This window comes from Anabrus simplex, chromosome 2 (genome assembly GCF_040414725.1).
Source record: "Anabrus simplex isolate iqAnaSimp1 chromosome 2, ASM4041472v1, whole genome shotgun sequence".
In the NCBI taxonomy this organism is placed as follows: domain Eukaryota; kingdom Metazoa; phylum Arthropoda; class Insecta; order Orthoptera; family Tettigoniidae; genus Anabrus; species Anabrus simplex.
Genome location: NC_090266.1, coordinates 132,167,328 through 132,193,572, shown reverse-complemented (window position 1 = coordinate 132,193,572; position 26,245 = coordinate 132,167,328). Strand labels below are relative to the sequence as shown.

At 39.3% G+C, this 26,245-nt stretch overlaps 1 protein-coding gene across 4 annotated transcripts in view; it reads right to left on the bottom strand.

Moving 5' to 3' along the window:
• Nucleotides 1-26,245, bottom strand: part of LOC136862701 (DNA helicase MCM8) — a 661,148-nt gene that overhangs the window by 620,335 nt on the left and 14,568 nt on the right. The gene's annotated exons all lie outside the window — the stretch shown is intronic.

Here is a 26,245-nt window from a genome sequence, read left to right as displayed (position 1 = left end):
GCGAGTTACGGTATTGGTTGGTGCTAATATGGAAGGAACTGAAAAACTACCTCAACTGATGATAGGAAAGTCTAGGAAGCCACGTTGTTTAAAAAATGTCAGGAATTTACCGTGCAAGTACACCAGCAACAAGTCAGCTTGGATGACAAGTTCCCTGTTTAAAGAGTACATGCAGGCATTAGATGCAAAAATGAGGAGCCAGAACACATTAAGGCAATGTGGGAAATGGAGAGGTTTATACTTCAAGAAAGCAGTAAAAACCTGAAACAGTCAACCCTGGACAATTTCTTTAACAAGTAGGAGCCTAGATTTTTGTGTTTGAAAATGTATTTAATGTCTAATGCAGTACAGAATTTACATTATGTACAGTTCCCTAAAACAGCTAAGTGCATTCATTTATGGATTTTAACTCTTGTGCAAGGTTTTATATAATATGTTCCCTTCTCTTATCAAAAATATATTTATAATACGGTATGTTCAATTATTTTACTTTATCTCTAAAACTATTGTCATGATAATCAAATTTTTATATTACGACTTTCTGTTAGCAACTCTTATATATCGGCCTAATTCGGTATTGTTCACAAACAAGGAAAACTGTTGGCTGTGTGTTTCACATGTATTTCAAAGTACAACAGAATAAGGTTTTTTTCAGTCCCATGAAAAACTTCTTAACAGAGTTTCACTGTATTACATATTTTCTTTATAAAATACTTTCTCTTTTTCCATTACCATTTTACTAATTTGGCTTTTATTTCTATTTAGAACTTTATTCATTTCATTTATTTCTGCATTGAACTGTAAATCTTCTCCACCATTTTTGAATTCTTTTTTTAACTTTCTGGTTTTTTTAAGGACTTTTAATTTCTTTGAATGACTTCTATTTACCATCTTTTTACATTGTTCTCTGCGTGTGCACGGATTGTTTTCTCGGCTATACTACTACCGTGGATGATTTGCAGCTGTTAGAACTCCGTATCATGTTATATGTAATTCTCAAGAATCTTTGTTATCCTTCAACGACAACTACTGCATATGCATTTTTAAACATAATCTGAAACTTTTATCACCTATGAGACCTTACCTGCAATACGTCCAACACATCGCAGCGCAACTAACAGAACTTCATAAGGAGTAATATATGCAAACCTAAAGAATCTTCAACGCCCAAATTATTCTACTTGAATTCTCCCTACAACAGCTAAGTGCATTCATTTATGGATTTTATGCATTATCCAAAACTTTTACAACAAATTTGACCTTTTCACATTTATAGTGTCAAACCACTGTGTTTCCACGACTTTTTTACAACTTTTATGAACTATCAGATACATTGTGCAACTCGCGTTTTGGTCTATGATGACCTTAAAAAATAGGTCGAAACTAATTCCAATAAATGTTTCTTCCGTAATGTAAACCACATTAATTCATTTTGTATTGAAAAGGTGGAAATATTTTACTTTTTTTTAAAAATTTAATTGTCATATTTTGTTTATTCAAAATATTGGCCATCGGCTTCTACACACTTCGCCCATCTTTCAGGTAAGTTATGAATACCATGCCAGAAAAACTAATTGTTTTTGGTGGCAAATAATTCATCGAGCCATATTCCAACTTCCTCGAAAATGCTCGAGTGCTGCTCGGCGAGCGCGTGCCCCATTGATGCAAAGAGGTGATAGATGGCGCCAGGTCGGAGCAGTACGGCGGGTGCAGAAGGATGTCCCATCCAAGAGATTTCAAGGTGTCTTTGACTAGTTTTGCTGTGTGAGACGGCGCATTGTCGTGTAAGAAAATCACTTTGCCATGTCTTTTGGCCCATTCCGGTCGTCTTTAAATCAATGCGTTATTTAATTTAATCATTTGTTGGTGATAGCATTGTGCATTAACAGTTTTGCCAGACTTTAAGAGTTCGTAATACAGAATACCACTTTTGTGGTCTACCAGAGCGCACACTGTCTTTCACACATTAAAATCATCGAAACCATGTCTCACATATTCTAATCAATGGAGCGTGTTCACCATATATTTCTACCAGCAAACAATGACTTTCTACAGCATTTTCCTTTTGATTAAATAGGGCAAAGCAATGCGTGCCGCAAATGTCTTTTTCAGGCACAAACGTCGACATGATCATTGAATGATACAACGCAGACGCTCATGTTTGGCAGACTCAACTTGTGTGTGTTGGTAGGTTTATGTCAGACAAAGAAACTGACGTATGTGTCAAATTCATACGCTGTGAACTGTTCGCTGGCATCATCTCTTAGTTTAACCGGAAAAGACTTACGCATACACCTGGTATCCTTATATTTGTATAACTTTTAATTAGGGTAACAGTCTGTACATATGGCCTAGCAGTGAAGGTTGTGTAACATGGGAAACAGTGACTATGTTGGTAAAGACGGCTGAAGTCAGTTGAAAGTGTTGGAAGAAGTGGCTTGGAAACCCAGGGTACAGCCGAGAAATGCTCTGGTTTTGAATGAGGTCGCACTGACAGAGATGCTTGAAGATGTTTCAGTTGCAGCGTTGCTACCAGTGGACTTTTGCAAACGCTTCAGACACATGGAGCAAGCCTACATACACATGTATGCTGAAGGCTAAAGATTGTTATTCATCAATGTGGATGAACACACGAGATTGCTAACTTTAGTATTGGCCACTTAATAGCCAATTTGCATGCTCCGGTTTTGAATGAGGTCGCACTGACTGAGAGACGCTTGAAAATGTTTCAGTTGTAGCGTTGCTGCCAGTGGACTTTTGCAGACACTTCAGGCACACAGAGCAAACCTACATACACATGTGTGTGCATGCGACAAGCTAATTAATATAGAGAACCAGTACAGAGTAGACTACAGAATCATGAGAAATTTATGCGGTGTGCATTCGGTGGAAGACGCTACATAGTGTTCATTTGTCAGTCATACTCTGGTTTATTCCTCTCCGAGACAATGTACAGTGTGTGTGTGATGGTTTTATATGTGTAACCTGGAGTTAACGTGCTGTTGTGCACAGAATTGATTATTGCTAGATGAAACTGTAGGCCAAGTGTTCAGTGCTTGGTCATTCTTTGACGGATTTTACACCGCAAAGTTGTATGGCTTCATTAACAGAATATAGTGAGGTGACTGGGATTGTCTTTTTGTACAGTTGTAACCCGTAATCAATTGATTCCACGGTGATGATGCTATTTTGATCATGTAAATGAGGTTAAGAATAGGCAGTCATCTTATCCGTATGAAATCATCAATCTGAAGTGTAGCTTTCAGAACTATGTACTGTATCGGTTACGACCTGCACATGCGTATTTTTTTATGATTACTTGCATTCAATCATCACGCAAGACATTCAGAGCAAACTTGGTTTGTTTACGTTCGGAGGAACGAGCAGGCGAGCCGAGGACAGCTGTGTGTGTGACGTAAATGCAGGGGCAGGATAGACTACCCGCCTGGCGCGGCACGTGTAGCCTGCCTGACCTGGTATGTTCTGGATATGAAAGTCACACCTTCGCGAACATTCGATTGAAAAAATTTCAGAACTTCTCTAATAATTATCGCAGTGACTTGAGCGATACGTCATTCTGAAGAGAGTAACATAAACGTCTCAAATTATGAATCTCAAGGAAATCCGTCGAGGGATTCGTTAGATAACCAGCCTCGAGGGATCATGTTATATGATGACGTAGGAGCCCCCAAACTGAATATAAGGAGAGCTCACTTTACCCAGATCAGACAGTCATAGCTGAGTGTTCAGCCTGACTCTCCACGCTGCCGTAGTCGTCAGAGACTATCTTCGAATATTTAAAGTCTTCATGTGGGACTTAAACTCTGACAGTCGTGTTGAACTTATCAATTGTGCGCGTGTGAACTCTAATGTTACTCAAATTCTTTATAATGGATACTGAGTCCATCAGTCAAGTTGAACTTGTAATTTCTTGCGAGTGATGAAGAACAAATTATTCAAGGTCTTTATTTGAACTTATAAAATTTGTGTGTGTTGGAACTCTGATTATGACAAGTCATGTATTGGACTTAAGTGACAACAGTTCAGTTGAACGTATGTTCTGAGCACTTGTAGATACTTCTCGATATAACTTACTTTCGTTCTTATAGAACTGAGTTCACTGCCACGTTGCCTGTGTGAAACTTAATCTCCAAACCAATATTAATTTAAATGTGACACTACTGCAATATTCTAGGAACTGTGATTTTTTTCTTTACATTTCGGTCAGCATAATTTCTTTAATAGACACGAGTATTTATGAAAGTGTTCGAACTTTCCCATGAATATTACTGCAAATGATCACCATGATAAAAGTATAATCGTGTGCTGCGACACAAGTGTCTCTCTGTGAATTCAAACTGTTTTTTTTTTTTTTTTTATCCATTTCAAATAGAACTGTGTATTATTCTTCTGAACAGTGTGGAAATTATTTGTGTGTGACTGACAGCAGTATCTTTGATAAACTCTCGAACAGTCACCTATTTTATTCAATGTCAAGTGCGCCTAACAACGAACTGTGCTTTTCATTTCAACCTTATTTCTTCATCAAAGTGTTTAGTATTATTGCATGACTGACAGCAGTGTCTTTGATAAACTCTAGAGCAGTCATACATTTCTTTCAATGTCAAGTGCTAATTTACTTAGTGGAAAATCACCACGAACTGTGCCAAGTGCGTGAACAATTTTCATTTTCATTATTTCTATTCATAAACTGGGCTTTATTTTCTTCCAATTTCGATGCTAATCGCATCTACACCTTTAGTGAACTTTTAAATTCTATCTATAAGATTAAGAGTGAATTCGACGGCATATCCCAACCACATTAAATGAAACAGTGTTGTTAAACCAAAGTGTCGGGGAACTGTGTAATTCTGGACACTCGTATAAGTTATGTGATGAGTGATTACCCCGCAACATCCTCAGAGAACGTCGTAGAACGTTGGAGATCGTCCAGAACGTCGAAAGTTCGAGACTCAAATCCATATCAAACCGACTTGGGTGTTCCAGCCTTATCTCAACGAAGTATTGGCAACTTCCAGAACGTGTTCCAGCCCCGTTCAGCCTGATGAACTGGAAGCACGGATCATCAAAAGGCGATATTGAAGACAGCGACTATCAACAGTAAGGTGATGTGCACTTTGATATGCATTTCCTGAATAAAAAACTATTATTCAATCCAATTAAAATTTTTCTTGCAGATAGGACCCTGCCTCCTGTACCAAGCCCTAGCTAGTAACCACCCAATATTGCCCTGAGGACTACTTCATACTAATTTTAAAGTTAAATCATAGAGTCGGGCTCTTTTACTGGTACAGAGAGGAGGGTAATATACGTGGCACCCTACACGTTGGGGCACGATAGCTAGGTTAACAGTGCTATCAAATTAATAGACAATCACAACACCCTGGACGTGGTGTTTCTTTTTGCAAAGTGAAACTTATGCCCTGGACATGGCAAATGATTTGCGTTTTATATGATCTTGTCATATGGTTGATTTATATGTGTTGATATATGCTGAACTGAGTGCAAGTGTCACATTTTGAGGTATTAAAATTGCCATAAATATGGAAAATATACTCGCAGCAATTGAAGCCCTTAGACTCAATATGAGTGAGACTAACGCCAATTTAGAGACTAGGCTTACTGCAACATGCGCTAACTTAGAGCAACGCCTCGCTGAAAATAATAGTAATCTCTCTAGTATAGCTGAGGCTAATGTTCAAACTAATGCTAATCTTGCCAATGTAGACCAACGTTTAAATAACTTAGCCCAAGCAAATGTTGAATCTAATGCCAACCTAGATAGGCGATTAGCTGAAGCAAATGCCTAAACTAAAGTCACTCTTGCCAACTTGGATAAGCGATTGGTGGAATCTAATGCTAAACTGGAACAGCGTTTAGCCGAAGCTGATGCCAGGTTAGATAAGTGCTTTACTGAAATGAATGCGAACTTAGAATCTCGTTTCGATCAAGCAAGTGTTAGGATAGAAAAGATTCACAGAATCCAATAAGAAAATTGATGACCGGTTCACTGAAATCCATTCTCAACTAACTCGTAATGTCGAGGAGATGAGAAAAACTGTTAAAGACCAAGTCATAGAAATTGTTTAGGAAGATTTGAAGAAGGTTTTTCCTTCAGTCCAACAGCTTTCGCAGGATATTGAGGATTTCAAGGCTGAATTTCAGGAGTCACATGGTCAGCTCTCGCAAATGCAGGCTAAAATTGTTTCTGTCCAAGATACTCTTAGGGACACGGTTAAGAATGACATTTCCAGAGTTGGAAACGAAGTTGCTTTATTAAAAGCTAAGCAGGGCGAGTTTGACAAGCGGTTCACTCAGCAAGCCGATAATACGACCACACAAATTAGTTGTATTGCAAAGATGTTGGTGAGCTTAAGACTGAATTAAAGAATGATGTCAAACAAGTCGAAGGAATAGTCCAACTCCAGTTGGGGGATGTCAAGAATAATCTCGAACAACTAGCTACTAAAGTCGTTAATCTTGAATCGCGAGATACGTCCAGACCTATTCATAGTTCGATAGAGGGAGTCGGAGAAACATCATACCAGACGACTATTGTTAAAGTCCAAGAGGAAAAACCTCCTAAATTCTCCGGTAAAGAAGATTACACGGCTAAAGAGTTTCTGATTAATGTAGAGGAATATTTTCAAGAGCACGAAATTAGTGAAGATAGAAAACTAAGAACAGTTGGCAGATTATTAGAAGGCAAGGCTCTTTCCTGGTACGCAGTCTTCAAATTTAATTTTAAGACATACTCTGACTTCAAGAAGGCTTTAATTGACCGTTTTTGGAACGCAGAAACTCAGCACCTTATCAAACTTCAACTGTATTCGAGAAGGTATAACACCTCAATCAACACCTCTCGATATGCATATTTTTTATTATCTCAATTGAAGAAGATGTAGTATTTAGACCCACCTTGGCCTGAGAAGGAACTCATACAGGTCATTACGTTACAGTATCCTTCTCACGTTCAACAGATCTTAGTAGCAGCGAACATTCAGAACTTGGATCAATTGCATGCTGTATTACGACGTCTTAATACTGCTCATGCGCAGGGTACTTAAACCGAACAAGAGTAAGGACGTAGTCGCCCATCCAGTTCAAGTTAATACTTCTGAACAACCGCGACAAAATCCTGAACGAGCGGATAGAAGGGAAGAGAGAGATACTCAATCTTCACCTACACGGTATAGATGGTATAGGAAACGCCCATACCGTGGCCAGGCGCCCTACCAAACCAAACCTACCTGGTTAAAACAAGAGAAAAGACAAGAAGAGAGTAGAGACTCAAACAATTCTGACTTGCACAAAAGGTGGAAGGAAACGCAGGATTACCTCCATCAGAAGAAACAAGAGGGTCATCAACCTGGAGCGACTTCTCTTGAATACCAAGAATACCATAAAAGAAACAACACCTTTGGTCAAAATCCAGAGTCCACAGGTGCTGTTGCCAAAAAAAAAGAAATTTAAATTTTTCGGAAATAAGATTGCCTGAAAATGAGGAGGTCTGGTCATTCCATGTGGACATAATTAATTATTGGCACATTGATGATGACTTAGTATTTGAAGACGAATTACCCATTCGTCAACATGTCCAACGAAGTTTACCGGTATTACCATTGGGGAATTTCAAGTATCATCACTAGTGGATTCAGGAGCGCAAGTTTCCCTAATATTTGACAAGTTGATAACATTAATCAAAGACAGATATAACATTCTCATTTTGCCAGTAGCGCAAGTTGAGATCAAGGGCATTATTCCTGACAGGAATATCAAATGTAAGCAGCAAGTCTTCCTTGAGTTCGCTATCAATGAAGAAGCGTGTGAGCATATTTTTCTGATAGTCTCGCCTATGAAGTTTAACCTTATCTTGGGTTCAAACTTTCTGTCTAAATATAAGGCTACCATTGACTATTCTGCCAACACTATTCATCTATGTAGGATTGGATCTGTAGAGTTACAGCTGGTAGACAGCGAGGATCTTAGACTTCAAGGGATTGATTTACCCCGTACACAAGTCGATGGTGTGATTGACGATGCCGCCCCAGTCGACCAGGTACAGAAAGAAGAGGGTGATCCCGAAGAAGAAGAGGGACCCATCGATGAAATTTTGAATGACAAGGGGCCTGATTTCCTCACCTACATCTCCAGTGTAACTGAAACCCCAGATTGCCACCCTAACATAGCAGCGGCTGAAGAAGAGATTTATCAGACATATCCGGACGTCTTTGATGAGAAGCCTGGAGAGATTAAGAATTTTAGACACCACTTCAACGTCAAGGATACTCTGCCCTATAAATGCAAGCCATACCCGGTGCCAGAGAAATATAAGGATGAAACCAGGACACTGATTCGTCAGATGGAGGCTGACGGAATTATCTCCAAGTGCGTTACGCCCTATATTAATCCCCTCACCATAGTAAGGAAACCCGATGGTAACCTGGGTTTATGCTTGTGGACGCTCGTGTCTTGAATGACCGACTGGTACTTGAATACGACCACCCTCCTCCGCTTAAAGATGTCATTAAGCGATTTTATGGAAAAAATATTTTTCAGGCATGGACATGACATCATCTTACTTCCATATTGTATTGGACGAGCACAGCCGGCTCTTTACCGGGTTTATCTTTGATAATATCACCTATGTCTTCAACCGTTTGCCCTTTGGCATCAAGAACTCGGGAGCCATCTTGATAAGAGTGTTGGAAAGCCAATTATCTGAAGTAAAGGCCATCGCCACTATTTATGTAGACGATATATTGGTAGCATCCGATACCTGGGAGCAACACTTAGAAGATGTACATACTCTGCTCAAAGAATTGAGAGAAAAGAACTTCAAAATTAATTTGAAGAAAAGCCTATTTTTCAACACGGAAGTTCTTTTCCTTGGTCATGTCATCAGCGGTGAGGGAATCCACCCAAATCCTACTAAAATTCAATGCATTGTGGATTTTCCTACGCCTTGCAGGATTAAGCAAGTTCAGCAATTCCTTGGACTTTGCCAATTCTTTTCGCAACATTGTCCTCAGCACACGGAGACTGTGGCGCCTCTCCAGGAATTACTAACAAAAAATAATCAATGGAAATGGACTACAGAATGTGAGCAATCCTTTATTGCCACTAAAAGGATGCTCAGAAATAATGTGCAGCTCTGCTATCCTAATTATGAATGGCCTTTCCATATTGAATGTGATGCCAGTAGGATAGGGATCGGAGCAGTTCTCTACCAGGTCGATCCTAGTGAGCCCGATGTCAAGCTGTTCATTTCGTTTTTAAGTCGAAAGCTAAGGGCGCATGAGAAAGTGTACACCGTCACAGAGCTAGAAGCCCTAGCTATTGTATATTCGCTTCTATATTGGAAGAAAGTTGCTTTGGGTTCCCGATCACCATCTATATGGACCACAAGGCACTAACTTTCATTCTGTCTTCCGACCTCACAAATGAATGGGTCACTAGGTGGGTGGTATTCATACAGCAATTTAATGTCTCCATTGTGCATCGACCTGGAAAGAAAAATGTACTAGCCGAAGCCCTCAGTTGGAATCCCGCAGATGCAGCCATAGCCTGTCCGATTTCAGTCACTGATAGTGATGGTAAGGAGTTTTTGAGAAAACTTTGGTATCTATCCCAAGCCCAGCGGAGAGACCACAGGCTAAGATAAATTATTCGTTTCTGTGAAGAATCGATCCCACAGCACAATCCAGACTACGCCCGGATTAGGCAGGTAGCCCAATATTTTTCATGGGACTACAACCTACTCTATAAGTATGTTAACGCAACCAGGACCACTAAACAGATTTATGCCCCGGCTAAATTTCGAGAAGCCATCATTTGGCATTGCCACTTCATCACAGGACATGCTGGAGTGGATCAAGTGGCCAGTGTAATTAAGGAAAAGTTCATCTGGGAGTACCTCCGGAATGATATTAGAAGTACTATAAGAACTTGCGACTTATGCCAACGGATTAAACCGAACAATTATCTCATGAGGGAATATCCAAGGCCTATCATCCCAGAGAAGCCACGGGAAGTGATGGCGCTCGACCTGTACGGCCCACTTCTGAAGGCGACCAGAGGTAACAAGCACGTCTTAGTCTTCTCGAAATTCACCATGTTGTTGCCTATCCAGAAGGCAAACACCAGGAATATTTTAAGGAGACTCCGCAGCAATGCCTTTCCTGAGATGGGGAAACCTGCATTCCTGCTGACAGATCATGGAAGCCAGTTCACATCCGCAGAATTCCAGGCGGCTATAGAAGAGTTAGAAATTCGTCATATAATGAACTTCATCCGTCATACAGAAGCCAACCCTGCTGAGCGACTGATGAGAGAAATCGCCAGATTCTGTCAGGTGTACTGCCAGAAAGAACACTGGAAATGGATTGATGTGCTTCCAGTTATGCAGAAGATAGTCAACTCCACTATCCACGAATCTACTAGAGATATTCCAATGTTGGTACATCATGGGCATATTCCTCATCGTGCATGGGATGCTATTCTCCCTGCTTCGCCAGATGCAGCAATTGATCAAGAAGCGAAACTGAGGCATGCTGCCAACATCAGACAACAAAGGAATAGGAACCGAAAGTTTAGACAACCCTTGCAAGTGGGAGACAAGGTGTTAATTCGGAAACCTGCAATGACTCGTCCGGAATTAAGGGTATATGCAAGATTTTGTCCCTTACAGGATTGCTGAGTATTTGGATAACTGTGCCTATAAGATCACGAGACTAGACGGCAGCCTTGAAGGCATCTAGAATGCTTCCAATCTCAAAAAATACTTTGAGTGAGATGAAATCAAAAGAAAATCTCATGGTATTTTCTTTTCCCTGATAGGGAGGGATATGTACCGGTTACGAGCTGCACATGCGTATTTTCGATGATTAATTGCATTCAATCATGCAAGATATTCAGAGCGAACTTGGTTTGTTCACGTTCGGAGGAATGAGCAGGGGAGCCGAGGACAGCTGTGTGTGTGACGTAGCTGCAGGGGCAGGATAGACTACCCGCCTGGCGCGCCACGTGTAGCCTGCCTGACCTGGAATGCTCTGAATATGAACGTAACACCTTCGCGAACATTCGATTGAAAAAATTTCAAAACTTCTCTAATAATTATCGCAGCGACTTGAGCGATGCGTCATTTTGAAGAGAGTAACATAAACGTCTCAAATTGTGAATCTCAAGGAAATCCGTCAAGGGACTCGTGAGATAACCAGCCTCGAGGGATCACGTTATATGATGACGTAGGAGCCCCCAAACTGAATATAAGGAGAGCTCACTTTACCCAGATCAGACAGTCATAGCTGAGTGTTCAGCCTGACTCTCCACGCTGCCGTAGTCGTCAGAGACTATCTTCGAATATTTAAAGTCTTCATGTGGGACTTAAACTCTGACAGTCGTGTTGAACTTATCAATTGTACGCGTGTGAACTCTAATGTTATTCAAAGTCTTTATACAGTAATGGACATTGAGTCTATCAGTCAAGTTGAACTTGTAATTTTTTGTGAGTGATGAAGAACAAATTATTCAAAGTCTTTATTTGAACTTATAAAATTTGTGTGTGTTGGAACTCTGATTATGACAAGTCATGTATTGGACTTAAGTGACAACAGTTCAGTTGTGCTTATGTTCTGAGCACTTGTAGAAACTTCTCGATATAACTTACTTTCGTTCTTATAGAACTGAGTTCATTACCAAGTTGCCTGTGTGAAACTTAATCTCCAAACCAATATTAATTTAAATGTGATACTACTGCAATATTCTGGGAACTGTGATATTTTTTTCTTTACATTTCAGTCAGCATAATTACTTTAATAGACACGAGTATTTATGAAAGTGTTCGAACTTTCCCATGCATATTACTGCAAATGATTACCATGATAAAAGTATAATCGTGTGCTGCAACACAAGTGTTTCTCTGTGAATTCAAACTGTTTTTTTTTTTTTTTTATCCATTTCAAATAGAACTGTGTATTATTCTTCTGAACAGTGTGGAAATTATTTGTGTGTGACTGACAGCAGTATCTTTGATAAACTCTCGAACAGTCACCTATTTTATTCAATGTCAAGTGCGCCTAACAACGAACTGTGCTTTTCATTTCAACCTTATTTCTTCGTCAAAGTGTTTAGTATTATTGCATGACTGACAGCAGTGTCTTTGATAAACTCTAGAGCAGTCATACATTTCTTTCAATGTCAAGTGCTAATTTACTTAGTGGAAAATCACCACAAACTGTGCCAAGTGCGTGAACAATTTTCATTTTCATTATTTCTATTCATAAACTAGGCTTTATTTTCTTCCAATTTCGATGCTAATCGCATCTACACCTTTAGTGAACTTTTAAATTCTATCTACAAGATTAAGAGTGAATTCAACGGCGTATCCCAACCACATTAAATGAAACAGTGTTGTTAAACCAAAGTGTCTGGGAACTGTGTAATTCTGGACACTCGTATAAGTTATGTGATGAGTGATTACCCCGCAACATCCTCAGAGAACGTCGTAGAATGCCGGAGATCGTCCAGAACGTCGAAAGTTCGAGACTCAAATCCATATCAAACCGACTTGGGTGTTCCGGCCTTATCTCAACGAAGTATTGGCAACTTCCAGAACGTGTTCCAGCCCCGTTCAGCCTGGTGAACTGGAAGCACGGATCATCAAAAGGCGATGTTGAAGACAGCGACTATCAACAGTAAGGCGATATGCACTTTATATGCATTTCCTGAATAAAAAACTATTATTCAATCTAATTAAAATTTTTCTTGTAGATAGGACCCTGCCTCCTGTACCAAGCCCTAGCTAGTAACCACCCAGTATTGCCCTGAGGACTACTTCATGCTAATTTTAAAGTTAAATCATAAGTTCGGGCTCTTTTACTTGTACAGTACATTTGTGGTGTATAAATAGTAGATGTCTGTGGGCGTTTATTTTGTAAGTGGCAAAACATGTCGGTCCCATCACGTGATGATTATTATGGTTGGAGTTTGTTTTGTTTTGTAAGGAAATTCACATAATGAAACTTATGGTAAATATTTTATTGATGGAGTAAGGAAAAGCCCGGCAAGCTACCCAAATGTATTTTTGGAGTTAAGAAGTAGCAGGTAAGGTAATGAAGCAAGTTTGGAGTCTCGTCAGCCTCGGGAGGAGTTCATTCATATTCTACGGAGTCAATTAACACAAAATGGATAATTTGTAAGTAGAATAAAATATAAATAATGAAATTTGGTTGCCACCAGTACATGATTTACAAGAAGACATAATATATCAAGCATTTGTCTTCCTACTTGCAAATTATCCATTTCGTGTTTCAATTTCATCAAGTTACGGTTTACCTCTGAATCTACATTGATGCAGGAGTGAAAGGGTGCCAGTCTGGCCCCGCGGTGTAGGGGGCAAAGCGCCCGCCTGCCACCCGGCGGCCCCAGGTTCAATTCCTGGCTGGGTCAGGGGTTTTAAATTGTAATTGATTAATATCCCTGGCCTAGGGACTGGGTGTTTGTGTCGTCCTTAATGTTCCTTCCCTCACATTCAACACTCTACACTTCCAGAATTCCACTTACACGCAGGTTCCTCTGAAATGGTGAAAGTAGTGGCATAAGATCTTCATAGGTCGACGCCACGAACAAATATTTTTAAAAGAGGATGCCATATCACCAAGTGGTGTCATAAGCCTTTTCTAAGTCAAAGAAAACAGCCACCAAATGCTGTTTTCAGAGAAAAGCATCCTGGATAGAACTCTTCAGCTGCATCAAGTGGTCAGTGGTGGAGCAAGCAGAACTGAAAACCACACTGGTACTAAGACAAAAGTCCTCTTTTCTCCAATACCACACAAGTTGGCGATTCACCATCCTCTTAAACAGCTTACACACACAGTCAGACAAATAGGTCTGTAATTTCCTGCAAACTATACCCTCTCGCCACTGTGATGGAAACTCACCCTCTATTCAGTTCTGGTTGAACACGCCAAGGAGATAAGAGGCTATCATCGCTGAGGTGTTTAAACATCTGGTTATGGACATTATCTGGTTCAGGAGACTTGTCCTTGCAGAGTTCTCACTCCATAAAGGGCTTTCAGAAAGTTGGGTAGCAAAACTGAGATGATGACGTTCTGCCTACCTCTTCAGAACCAGGAAATCATGACGTTAATTCGCGGAACCAGACACATCTGCGAAATGACGTCCTAGATGGTTAGAAATCGCGCGAGTCAGTGACAATACTGCCTTCAATGGAAATTCCCGGTACTGAAGATGGTCCTTGTACTCCGCAAATAGGCTGACGTTTAGTCCACACTGGAGATGACAGTGTGTGACGTCATAGACAACACATATCTTTCCCATGAACCTTTCTTATCCTGTCAAATAAGAACTCACGCCTTAGTGCGGAGATTTTTAAATGTGACCAAGTTGGCCACAGTAGGCTGCCTACGATAGCATGTATGAGCGCAACGCCGTTCTTATATAGCTGCTGCAATTTCTTCATTCCACGAAGGAACGAGTTTTCATCGAAGAGTCCCAGAAAAAAGATGGAACGGACTCCTCAGCAACAGGAATAACTTGTGTGATGTAAGTTATATCATTGTTTACACTCCGGCTATCTGCATTATTAAAGACCAATCAACATGCTTAAGAATCCATTGGAAAATAGTCATAGGTTATAAACTTCATGGTTCTGATCCGTATTGAATTGCAAGTACAATGTAATTATTAAATTAATGGACCACACACCTCATGCTGTATTGAGAGGTAAGTCTCATATAACCTATGCCATCTAATTAACACATTCTCTCATTCAATTCATTAATTTAATTTTATCTAATTTATCAGGTTAACTTCATGGGCACCGCAATGAATCGCAAAAATTTTATACCAGACACAATGTATCTGTGTTAACCACATCTTCATGTGCTGTCCTGACAATGTCCAACAACATTTCAGCAAGATTTAACAAGCACCATGAGAGCATCTCATTTATTATTTTGATTGAAGATGAAACAACATCTAACAGTTCCCTGTCAGCTAGTGGTTATTTACAGCAGTGTCCAATGGATTACATATAGCTAACACCACACATATAGATTTGATGACAAACTACAGGATCAACATTTACCAGTTCCTATTGAAATGATCAGCAGTATTAGAACTAACAGTTCTGTGTATATAAATTAATACTTAATACTTGAAATTATTCTCAATGATGAACATACTCAAGATGTTAGAACCTAGTTCATTTTCAAATTTATTCATATTCCATCCCAGTTTGTAATGTCACTTTGTATATATTTGTTTTCATTTGTTTTTATGTCAATTGTGTGCATGTACATTTGTTTAGTTATTAGGTGTTTTACATTAAGGCTGAAGATGGCCAGCCCAGGCCGAAACTAGTCCCTAATTAATGTCATTTAGAATATTACATATTATAGTATTGAAAGGCGGACCATTACTACATTAATTTAATAATTACATTGTATTGGAAAATAGTCTCAATGGATTTCATTTTCAGCGAAGAAGCAAGAATAATAAGGAAATGGTCACCGTCAAAGAGGTCATCGTGTGCATTCCACCGAAGCAGGGGAATGAGCGCTCAGCTGCACAGACTAACATCAATGCTGGTGTAAGAGCGAATGCTATCTCGGCCATCTTAGATCCATTTGGATGGTGACAATATTAGATAAGGGATGAAGGAGGCCGTTAAGTTGCCTGCCTCAAGTTTCGGTCTTTCCACTTTACTACATTAAAAGATGTCCAAGCCACACAGAATATCTCTATCATGGTGTACAAATAGAGTCGCCGCATTACAACCAGATGGTCCAAGTTCATTTCCTGGCCGAATGCTATCTCAGCCATCTTAGATCCATTCAGAATACAGATGTACTGAAAAGAGTCATGAAGAAGTCTCCGAATTTCCTTCTTTTCCTGTGTCAGAAAGGTTTTGCTAAATACAAGTAAACTTCCATGAATATTAAATCATTATTCAGAAGATACTGGCAGGAAGTCAAAGCCAGAACAAGAACAAGACCTAGACACTAAAATGAAGATGGTTGTTACCACGCAGTCCACAGAGGCTCAACTCGATGTATTTTTTTTTTTTTTAATTTCACAGGACCAGGAAAATTTTCCAATATGGACAGTTTTCCAGTTGTTGAAACTTACAGTCTGACTTAATTCCATTTACCATCATACCATTGTCTAATCTCCATCTCACAACACTGCCGAGGTCTTTTTGCAGCTGCACAGTCCAGTAACTTATTTATTACTCTATACTGTAAAACATCATATGCAGAAAGCCTTACGTGTGATTCCACTTATTTTACTAATATCATCCTTTACCGGCAGGACCTAGTGTTTACAGTGCACTATGTCTTCTGGTATAGGCTAGAGCAATTTTGTTGCTTTCATTGACCTGCCATAGTCTTATCCTTGGCTCTGACAATATGAAAGTGACTGAGGTATGAGCGATGCTAGTAATGCCATTCCTTATGCAGCCAGTCCCTACTATGAATGGTGTGAAAATGTTGCTCATAGGGTCGGTTGATGCATGCATTTCAGTGGGCTGATATGTAATAGCAACTTCTGGGTCGGTGAGGAAAGCAACGGGAAACTACCTCGCTCCTCATTTCCCTAGTACGCCTCTTCAGTGATGCCTAGGCCATCTATGACAGCTGATGGCGGAGCTGTTGAGGATCCAACCAGCCTTCGGGCTGATGACTGAACATACATACACATCATTTACATACATAAGAAATTATAAAGGTCCAGGAATACTACCCTGCAATCTGGGCGAGTTGGCCGTGCGGTCAGGGGCACACGGCTGTGAACTTGCATCCAGGAGATAGTGGGTTTGAATCCCACTACCGGCAGCCCAGAAGAGGGTTTTCCAACGTTTCCCATTTTCACACCAGGCAAATGCTGGGGATTCTACCACTCTTTTGTCTACTCTCATTTTCATCAACAGTCTCCCATGATCTACCCTATCAAGAGCCTTGGATAGGTCAATAGCAATGCAGTCCATTTGACCTCCTGAATCTAATATATCTGCTATATCTTGCTGGAATCCTACAACTTGAACGTCACTGGAATAACCTTTCCAAAACATGAATTGCCTTCTATCAAACCAGTCAGTAATTTTGCAAACATGTCTAATATAATCAGAAAGAAAGCCTTCCCAGACATTACATGCAACTGGCCTATTATTATCTGTTTTATGTTTGTACATTGGGCTACTATTGGCACTCTCCATTCATTTGGTATCACTCCTGCATGCAAACAGTATTCAAATATATATTTCAGATATGGCTCTGTATCTCAACCCAATGCCTTTAGCATATCCCCAGAAATCCTATCAATCCCAGCTGTTTTCTAGCTTTCAACAGTTGTATCCTTTTGTAAATAATTATCACCATAACAAAATTCAATACTTTGCGCGTATTTGTAACCTCCTCTACCTGGATATTTTTCTTATATCCAACTGTATTTACGTACTGCTGACCGAGTACTTCTGCCTCCTTTAAGTCCTCACATATACACACATCCCTTGTTCATTAACGAACCTGGAACCTGTTTCTGTCTTAAAAGTACCTATTCATACCCCTCCAGTTTTCCCTAAAATTCACATGACTGCCAATTTTGTCTGTCATCATATTCTTCTTAGCTGACTTTTTTCACTAAATTCAATTTTCTCATAAGTTCCAACTCTCCTTACTTCCACAACCATTCCTAACTGTTTCTTTCTAATCTGCACATCCAGCTTATTCTCTTTTTCTCTGTTATAATTAGAGCCCGGAAGTTCAGGCATTCATTTTTGTTAAAATAGGCAGGCAAATAAACACTTAACATTTAGGAAATAGGCAGTAAAAATTATTAAAATAGGTATCCATAATGGCAAGAATGGGCATTAAATTAATAAAGATGCTTTAATGTAAGCTACGTAACACATCTGCAACACATATTAGTACTTAATCTTATGTTCCCCAGTGGATGGGGATGATAGAATAACGTCAATGGTACCCCTGTCTGTCGTAAGAGAAGATAACTAAAAGGGGACCAAGGTCTTTCAACTCGGGAGGGTGGGTTGCCAACCACGGTTCCCCTAGCTGAGTCTCGCATTGCTTCCACTTATTTGCATCAGGTTCCTCGCTCTTATGTAGCCTGTCTGACCTCTCTTGGTCAACTCTTGTTATTCTCCGACCCCAACTGTATTAGATTTACGAGGCCTAGGGAGTCTTTCATTTTCATGCTCTTCTTTAATTTTGCCGATACCTTCATTTTTTCGTATTGTCAGACATCTTCCATTTCCCTTCTGATTAGTGTTAGTAGAGGACTGTTACCAAGTTGTTGTTCCTCCTCAAACAATAATCACCACCAGCACTTAATTTTACGTAGCAAGGACGGGACCTGGCAACCATTGACAATTTGGCTTGTAGAGTTTTCAGTACAGATTTGGGTAATATGAAAATATTATTGTGTAAATGTTATTTTTAATCTATTAAGTTAGAAAGAAATTAAACTATGGTTTCCTTCTGGGTACTTAATTTTTTATATGTAGGCAAAAGGAAGGCATTTATACAAGTGGAGGTACATGCTTCCCCTAGTGCATCATCATTGCATTGTAGTACATAGGAGGCTTGTAGGGGTGTAGCAACGGCGTAACAGACGCCAGGGTCTTGGGAAGGTACAGCAATACAACTGATGAGCCCACTGCTACGCCAAGGCAAAGCGCTGGTAATTTCACGACTGAAAAGGCCTAAAGAGCTTAAATGTTTTTAAATTAAACGCTTTCTTTATTTTAATACAGTACATTGGAATTATATAGTTTTTCTTTCCATTGATAAATTTTAATACATAAATAACAGCAGAAAATATCCACAACTTTACAAAAATGCAAAACAAAGGCATTAAACTGTCAAATAGGCTACAGCATCTAAAATAGGCACCAAAAACAGGCAACATAATAACCGGTCCTATCGTTCCTAAACTTACGGATACATGTTTGTCTTTATGTGACATTTTGATAATCCACCCAGATACATTTTGCCTAACTTCCGGGCTCTAGTTATATTAAACTGGGTCTTTCCCATTCCATACCACCTTCAAGGCAAATACATATTTTCACACTCCTCAACAATTTCTTTAAATCCATTGCATAGGCTGTTTAAATTTTTAAACTGAGTCTCAAAGCACAATAACATGGGTTTGAGGCCTTACCTGTTTAAGCATTCTATGCACAAAAATATTTTATTTTCTCTGCTTTGCACTGCTTTTCTCTTATAGATTCCATTACATTGTCTTCCTCAGATTCTACTAAATGTTCAAGGTGATTTGATGTTGGTATTTATTAATTTGACCGGTTTTTTGTCTCCTTTGGTCCGTATTGACTTTTACCAACAATCTCATTACACTGATAATCACAAGTTTAATAGGAGTCCACCTTGTTCAATACTAAATTCCCTTAAACAAAACACTTTGTATGCCAGCACTTTTTGAACACCCTGATTCTGATATTATTTTGCACCACGAAGCAAGAATCCACTTACACAGAAGACTGACTGATGCCTTCTTAATCTTGCTAGATGGTGTGAGGGCATAGTCTCCTTCCAGAAGCCAATCTGAGTGTTTCCAGAAATAGTACTTGAACAGCTTGTTCACTATGACATCAAGAACCTGTAGTTTCAAAGTCATACTTCTAGGTATGACGACAAAGTCTGTCTTATGTGAAGTAAATTTAGATAAAGTTAATAAACAAAGTGTTTTGTTTAAGAGTGTATAGTATTGACAAGGCGGACTCCTGCTAAACTCGTGATTTTCATTGTAATGAAATTTCTGATGTTGGTAGGACGATGTATTGTTCTTCCTGAAATGTCTGATGTTCATTTTGTTCATCTTCTTTGAAGATTTCATGTTCACATCTATGAATACCACAAATGCCTTTCTGTGAAGACTGGAGTCAACAGTGACAATCTAATGTCAACTAACTATTCTCTCCAAATTTGGGTTGTGATAACCGAGTGTAACAGCCATTGGCTTCTCTCCAAGGTGGATTCGGTTCGAATCCTGGCCAATACATCTGGAATGTTTGAAATGAAATGTCCTATCCCGGCAGCTCAGAATCCACATAAAACATCCTGAGGCCATAATCATGATATCAACATTCACCAAAAACTACAAGCAACCTTATAAAAATCAATCTCAAAATGCTTTTTGTTCATGTCTTTTACATTTTCTATAGAAGTTGAATTATGTCAAACGGCTCACAAAAGAGGTGACCGGTAGTACAGTAGTTACAGTTTTAATTCCCATCAACTTACAGCCAGTAGCATATACCGTATTGCATATAAGCTGCACCATCAAAATTTAGAATGAATTGAGGAAGACGTTCCACCTAATCTGCACCTCTATATATATTAAAATTTTATTTTAGACTAGCTTTGGTACATATCGTACCATCTTCAGTAAAAGATATGAAAAAATTTAAAAGCATAAATTAGCACTTTGAGAGAAACCTTAAAATAATATAAACATCTTAAATATACATGGAACACTTGTTAAAAGAAGTCCAATGTAACCATGTTGTGGATGAAAACCTAGTCTTATGATTACAATTAAAACAAATACAGTCGAAACTGTTTAAGACGTCCCTCTCTAGCATGTTTCCCTAGTTATTATGTCATTATTCAAAAGTCCCAGTCCATGTCCTATTAAATACATGTTAAAGAAACCTGGATAGCACATTTATGGCACTCTTTAGCACGTTTGTAATATTCCCACCACAAGGAATTTAAATTAGCGTTCCTGGCCATGCTGCACGCAGGATGCGGCAGTGGCGACTGGCCTGGGTGAGGATTTGGTAGAGAACTTAATTTCACGGCCCTACCGTGTCGGCCTACAGCTGCAGCGAGCGTCAGTCACGAATGAAGAGGTATTTTATGACACAAGTAAAAAGACAGCGGGATAACCTAATAGGCCATATACTTGGACATGATGGGTTATTGAAGAAAATAATAGACGGTTCCATAGAGGAAAAAAATTTTAGATGACGATCAAGATTAGAGTACATGATGCAAATATTAGATGACACGAGATGTGACTCCTACAACAAACTGAAACGTGAAGAATGGAGAGCTGCTGTCAACCAGCCCCACAGCTGATGACTAGAGAGAGAAGTTAATTGCATAACAATGTACATAAATTAGGCCTACTGTACTTAGGCAAAGTGGTTTGCAGGACATTCAGTTATGGAGAAGAAGAAAGCTAGACATTTTACAACCAGGCAAATTGGCAGTGCGGTTAAGGGTGCGTAGCTGTGAATTTGCATCCGGGAGATAGTGGGTTCGAACCCCACTGTCGGCAGCCCTGAAGATGGTTTTCCGTGGTTTCCCATTTTAATAATAATAATAATAATAATAATAATAATAATAATATTTGTTTTACGTCCCACTAACGACTCTTTTACGGTTTTCGGAGACGCCGAGGTGCCGGAATTTAGTCCCGCAGGAGTTCTTTACGTGCCAGCAAATCTACCGACACGAGGCTGACGTGTTTGAGCACCTTCAAATACCACCAGACTGAGCCAGGATCGAACCTGCCAAGTTGGGGTCAGAAGGCCAGTGCCTTAACCGTCTGAGCCACTCAGCCCGGCGGTTTCCCATTTTCACACCAGGCAAATGCTGGGGCTGTACCTTAATTAAGGCCACGGCTGCTTCTTTCCAATTCCTAGGCCTTTCCTATCCCATCATCGCCATAAGACCAATCTGTGTCAGTGCAATGTACAGCAAATAGCAAAAAAAAAAAAAAAAAAGACATTTTACAAATGATGAAAAATTAAAGTTTATTGAGAATGCGGATGATAATCCGCACATGAAATATATGCAAATAGCCCAGCTGTTGGACATTCCTACGATAACTTTAAACATAATTGTAAGCGACGTGTATAGTTTGCATCTCTAAAAATGTTTAGCCTTGATATTTTGCTATGTTGTTCTTAAAATGTATTATTTCACTGATTATAATTGTAAACACTTGTTTCTTTGTTTTCATCCTAATTATTTTTACGTTCAAACCTAACCTTAAATTAAACAGCGTAATTGTTTTTCACTTTTTAGCACGTTCTCTCTTTAGGACATTATTTTCTTTGGTCCCCAAAAAACTGTCCTAACCAGTTTTGACTGTGTACAAGACACACAAGGTAAAATATGTCCATTTTGTTAACCCTAGAACAGCAGAAGGGGTCAAAATGACACCCACCTTCAATCTTCCTTTAATAATGTGCGTACTCCTACATCGTTTCACTTCAAATATCTTGACTTTTAATAGCTTTTCGTCCTGTTTATGGTGATGTTTCACACCCAGCAAAATACTTTTATTTTCATAGATTTTTGACCCAGGACAGCGAAAGGGGCCATTTGACACCTATACAATTCCTTATTACAACACAGAAGTTTGCATTGCCAGACATCGTGGTGTACTCGGCCCGGATAATTAGTACTGCTTTGCTATTACTGTCAGATAGTGTTCCAATTAGCGGGATTATTGTATTCATCTCAACATTTAGAAAGTGTTCTTCATACAGACATTTGTTACAATTGTCTTTTTACTGAAGAGGTGTCTCGTATGCTAGACAAGTCAGATGCTGAATCTGAAAATGAACTATCTTATTCAAATGATGATTTTTTGCAAGTGACAAGCAAGACTAGTGAGGATGAAGATTATAATGAGAGAGGATGAGTTATCAGCAGAAGTCCTAAGTGTTCACCTGCCTCCGACTCGCTTCAAGTGTCTCAATCTCAGTTTGGTGTTTCATCAGTGAAAATGGTCGACTGAGATGGAACCGAGTGGGAGGTCATGGATTCAAACTCTTCATTTGGAAGTCTAGGCTGCAGTGAACGTCCTGAAAGAGCGGAGAGGTCCCACAACATATGCTTATCACAGAGTTGACGATTCTGTCATTAGTGCCTTTCAGCTTCTCCTCTTTGATGAATCCATGCTTTGTCTAATAAGAAAACAACACATAGAATCAATCCAGAAATAACACCAGTAAACGGACTGGACGTGTAACTCGAGGAGTTGGAGGCTATGATCGCCATCATGTATACCCCGGGGTGTTCTGTGTTCGAAAGGTGTGTCTGTGAATGATCTATGTTCGCCTTTTTGTGGACAGCAATCTGAAGGACAATGTCAAGAGACAGATTTCGAGAGCTTACCACATTCAAACATTTTGACAAGAAATCAACCCGAACTGAGCGCCTGCCAGCTAAAAAGTTTCCTCTTGTCTCTGAAATCTGAGTCAAATTTGTGGAAAATTGCCTTCACTGTTACTGCCTAATCATCTTGCGACAGACTGGAACCATACAGTGCAACTTGACAGTGTACCAAGGAAAGAAGAACAAGAATGTCCTTCTTCTTAGCACACGGCACGCTCAAGTAACAATGAGCACAGAACAAAAGAAGAAGCCAGAAACTGTAATTTTCTACAATGGCACGAATTACGGGGTAGATGCTGTTGACCAGAAGTCTCGTAAATATACCACTAAGGGTGCATGCAGAAGGTGGCCAAAGCATGTCTTTTACAACATCCTAGACCTAACAGCTATCAATACTTGGGTCATTTACAAGTAAGTAACTGCTAGGAAGATAAAGTGGAAGAAGTTCATCCTCCATCTGGCAGGTGACCTAACAATACAGAACGTGCAAGTGCAACAACAAGGGGAGGTTGTAGGACAATGTCCATCTAAAAACTGGAAGAAAGGCCAAGTTGGTCCGTGGAAAGGCAACAAGTCTAGCAATGCCTGCAAGTGCCCCAAAGCAATGTTCAGAAAATGTGCACAAAAAAATGTGTGCAAAATGTGTTTAAGTTGTTTTTAATTTCCTTAAAGTATTTCTGATAATGTATAATTGTTGCAATATGGATGACTGACTAACAAAAGGTGTTCAACTGGTTAATTTTGAGAAAACTCCTTACAGAAACAGAAACATGATGCCGTTGTATGTGATTATTCATGTGTCCATTAGTAATATTAAAAGACCATACACTAAAGTCAGGTCTTTGTGTGTGTAAAATAAATTTGTGAAAACACAGCAGAATAAAGTACATCTCTTATTGAGTTCTAATTTGAACATTTCCAAGCATTTCTTATCATGGGACAAAATGACCCTTTACTGCTCTTCTAGGTAAATAAGATTCTCAGCCATTCTAGTGTTGATGAAAACGTATAATTTAGAAACACTAATTTAAAAGAGCTCAACAACTCCTACTTGTAGACTGACATTTAAAATTAACACATTAAAAGTGCAATACGTCCTTGTTATGTATAAGAATGTGAAGGTTGGAGTGGTATTCACCAAGTGGAGCTAGAATTTACATATGTAGTGTAGAAACATTGATGTTAAAGCATCAAATTTGAGGTGAATGTTCCTTTGTACGCAAATGAGCTGCAATGAATAATCACTTACGGTGAACCAAAATCTGACTTGGTCCTTAGTATTGTAGCACATTAGTGGTGGTGGTGGTGATTAATGTTTTAATGGGAAGTACAACTAGGCAACCATCCTCTTAATGTAGCAATTACAAAGTGATATACTGTTAAATTGTGCTGAGGGAAAACAACATGCCTAATTATAACATTGCATTTTGACCTGATGAGAGCCAGCCCCGAAATCCATTATGAATGGAATGGTGCAATTTTCCTCTCATCCTTATGCTGCATCTGACAGTGTTAGTTGTGAACTGCCTGACTGCCTCTTAAGTATCGCCAATAGCAGCATGGAAATGATAATCATTAATTATGATACCATCAAAATTTGATGGGGAAGAAAGGAAAATACCAAAAAGACAGAAAGGAAGGAGAAAAAGGAGAGATTACGGAGAAAAAAGAGATATTATAAGTGTTTACGCATGTGGTCTTTGAATGGCTTGTTCACAACATCAAGCAACTACAGTTCCAAAGTCGTACCTTAAGATATGATGACAAGGTTCATCTTCTGTGAAACAGGCTTATTCTTCATTTCAGATGTGAGATGACCTTTAAAGCCATCCAAAGTCAGCATGGCACTCTCACTGAGCAATGCAACACGTCACCGATTCCAAACAACAGCCAGCCACTCCATCATCAGCTCAGTTCTCATCCAACCCTTTTCCTAGCAGCGAATCACTATGCTCTTAGGAAAGTTCTCTTTGGGTGAAGTTTTACACTTCCTAAATCAGACATAACAGTTAACATCACCGTTATTCTTAGCTTTTCATTTCCGGTTATTGTTAATATGACACTCCCCCACACCCCTTCTGGTCCACTGTCATACCACTTAACATATTAAGAAAAACGGGTGTTTCATCACCACAGCAAATCTGGTCCAGTAGGAATGAATGATGTACCACTGGAAATTGGCCAATTTTTCAACAAAATCTTCTCGCAATCTCTCTGTGCTAATGAAGTTCCTGCAAGGCTGCATCTTCACACAAACACATGGGACCAACACATTCTTCCATGAAATTCTGTCTGCAGTTTGTTCAGGGATTTCACAATTTCCAAGGCCTTTACCTAGACAATTTCTGGCTATCTTGCACAAAGAAGATACCTGGAATTTTTCCACATTTTGGTCCCCTGAAAACCTTTCTTGTTGAAACAGAATTGTGCTATTTCTGAGCTGAGGCTACCCAACGTCACACATTCGATTTATCTAACCCAAGTTTTCTACTGGCTTCTCTGTTACCTACCCCATTAGCATAATGCCCAACTGTTGCTTTGAAACTTGCACCGTAACTATGCTGAATTCCTAAGCTTGTTAATACCTTTCACTCAAAGTAATCGTTCACAGAAAAAAAAATTAACAATATTACTGTTCTACTATCATACTAGAATGCTTTAGGAAAACTTAAGTACTGCTCAAAAGGTTAACAACAGTCACAATAATGCCTCGTTCAAATATCGCATTCTTAGGTACAAGAGTAATATTACACTTCTGCTGACCCTAGCAACAATGTTGCAGTATTAACAAATTAGATACAAGCACTATATTTGAACTGTATAATGTTGAGATCTGCAGCTTATTTTCGGACCAATACAGTAGACACATCATCCATGCGGGATGGAAAATCCCTGTCAGAGTCCCAGCAAGAAGAATCACCAGTTGTACCTCAATCTTACTGGATTGGGGATGTTACTCATAACTGACCAATTCTATACAAGACTTTATATGTCCTTTCAATTCCTTCATTTCTTCATGAGGTAACTGA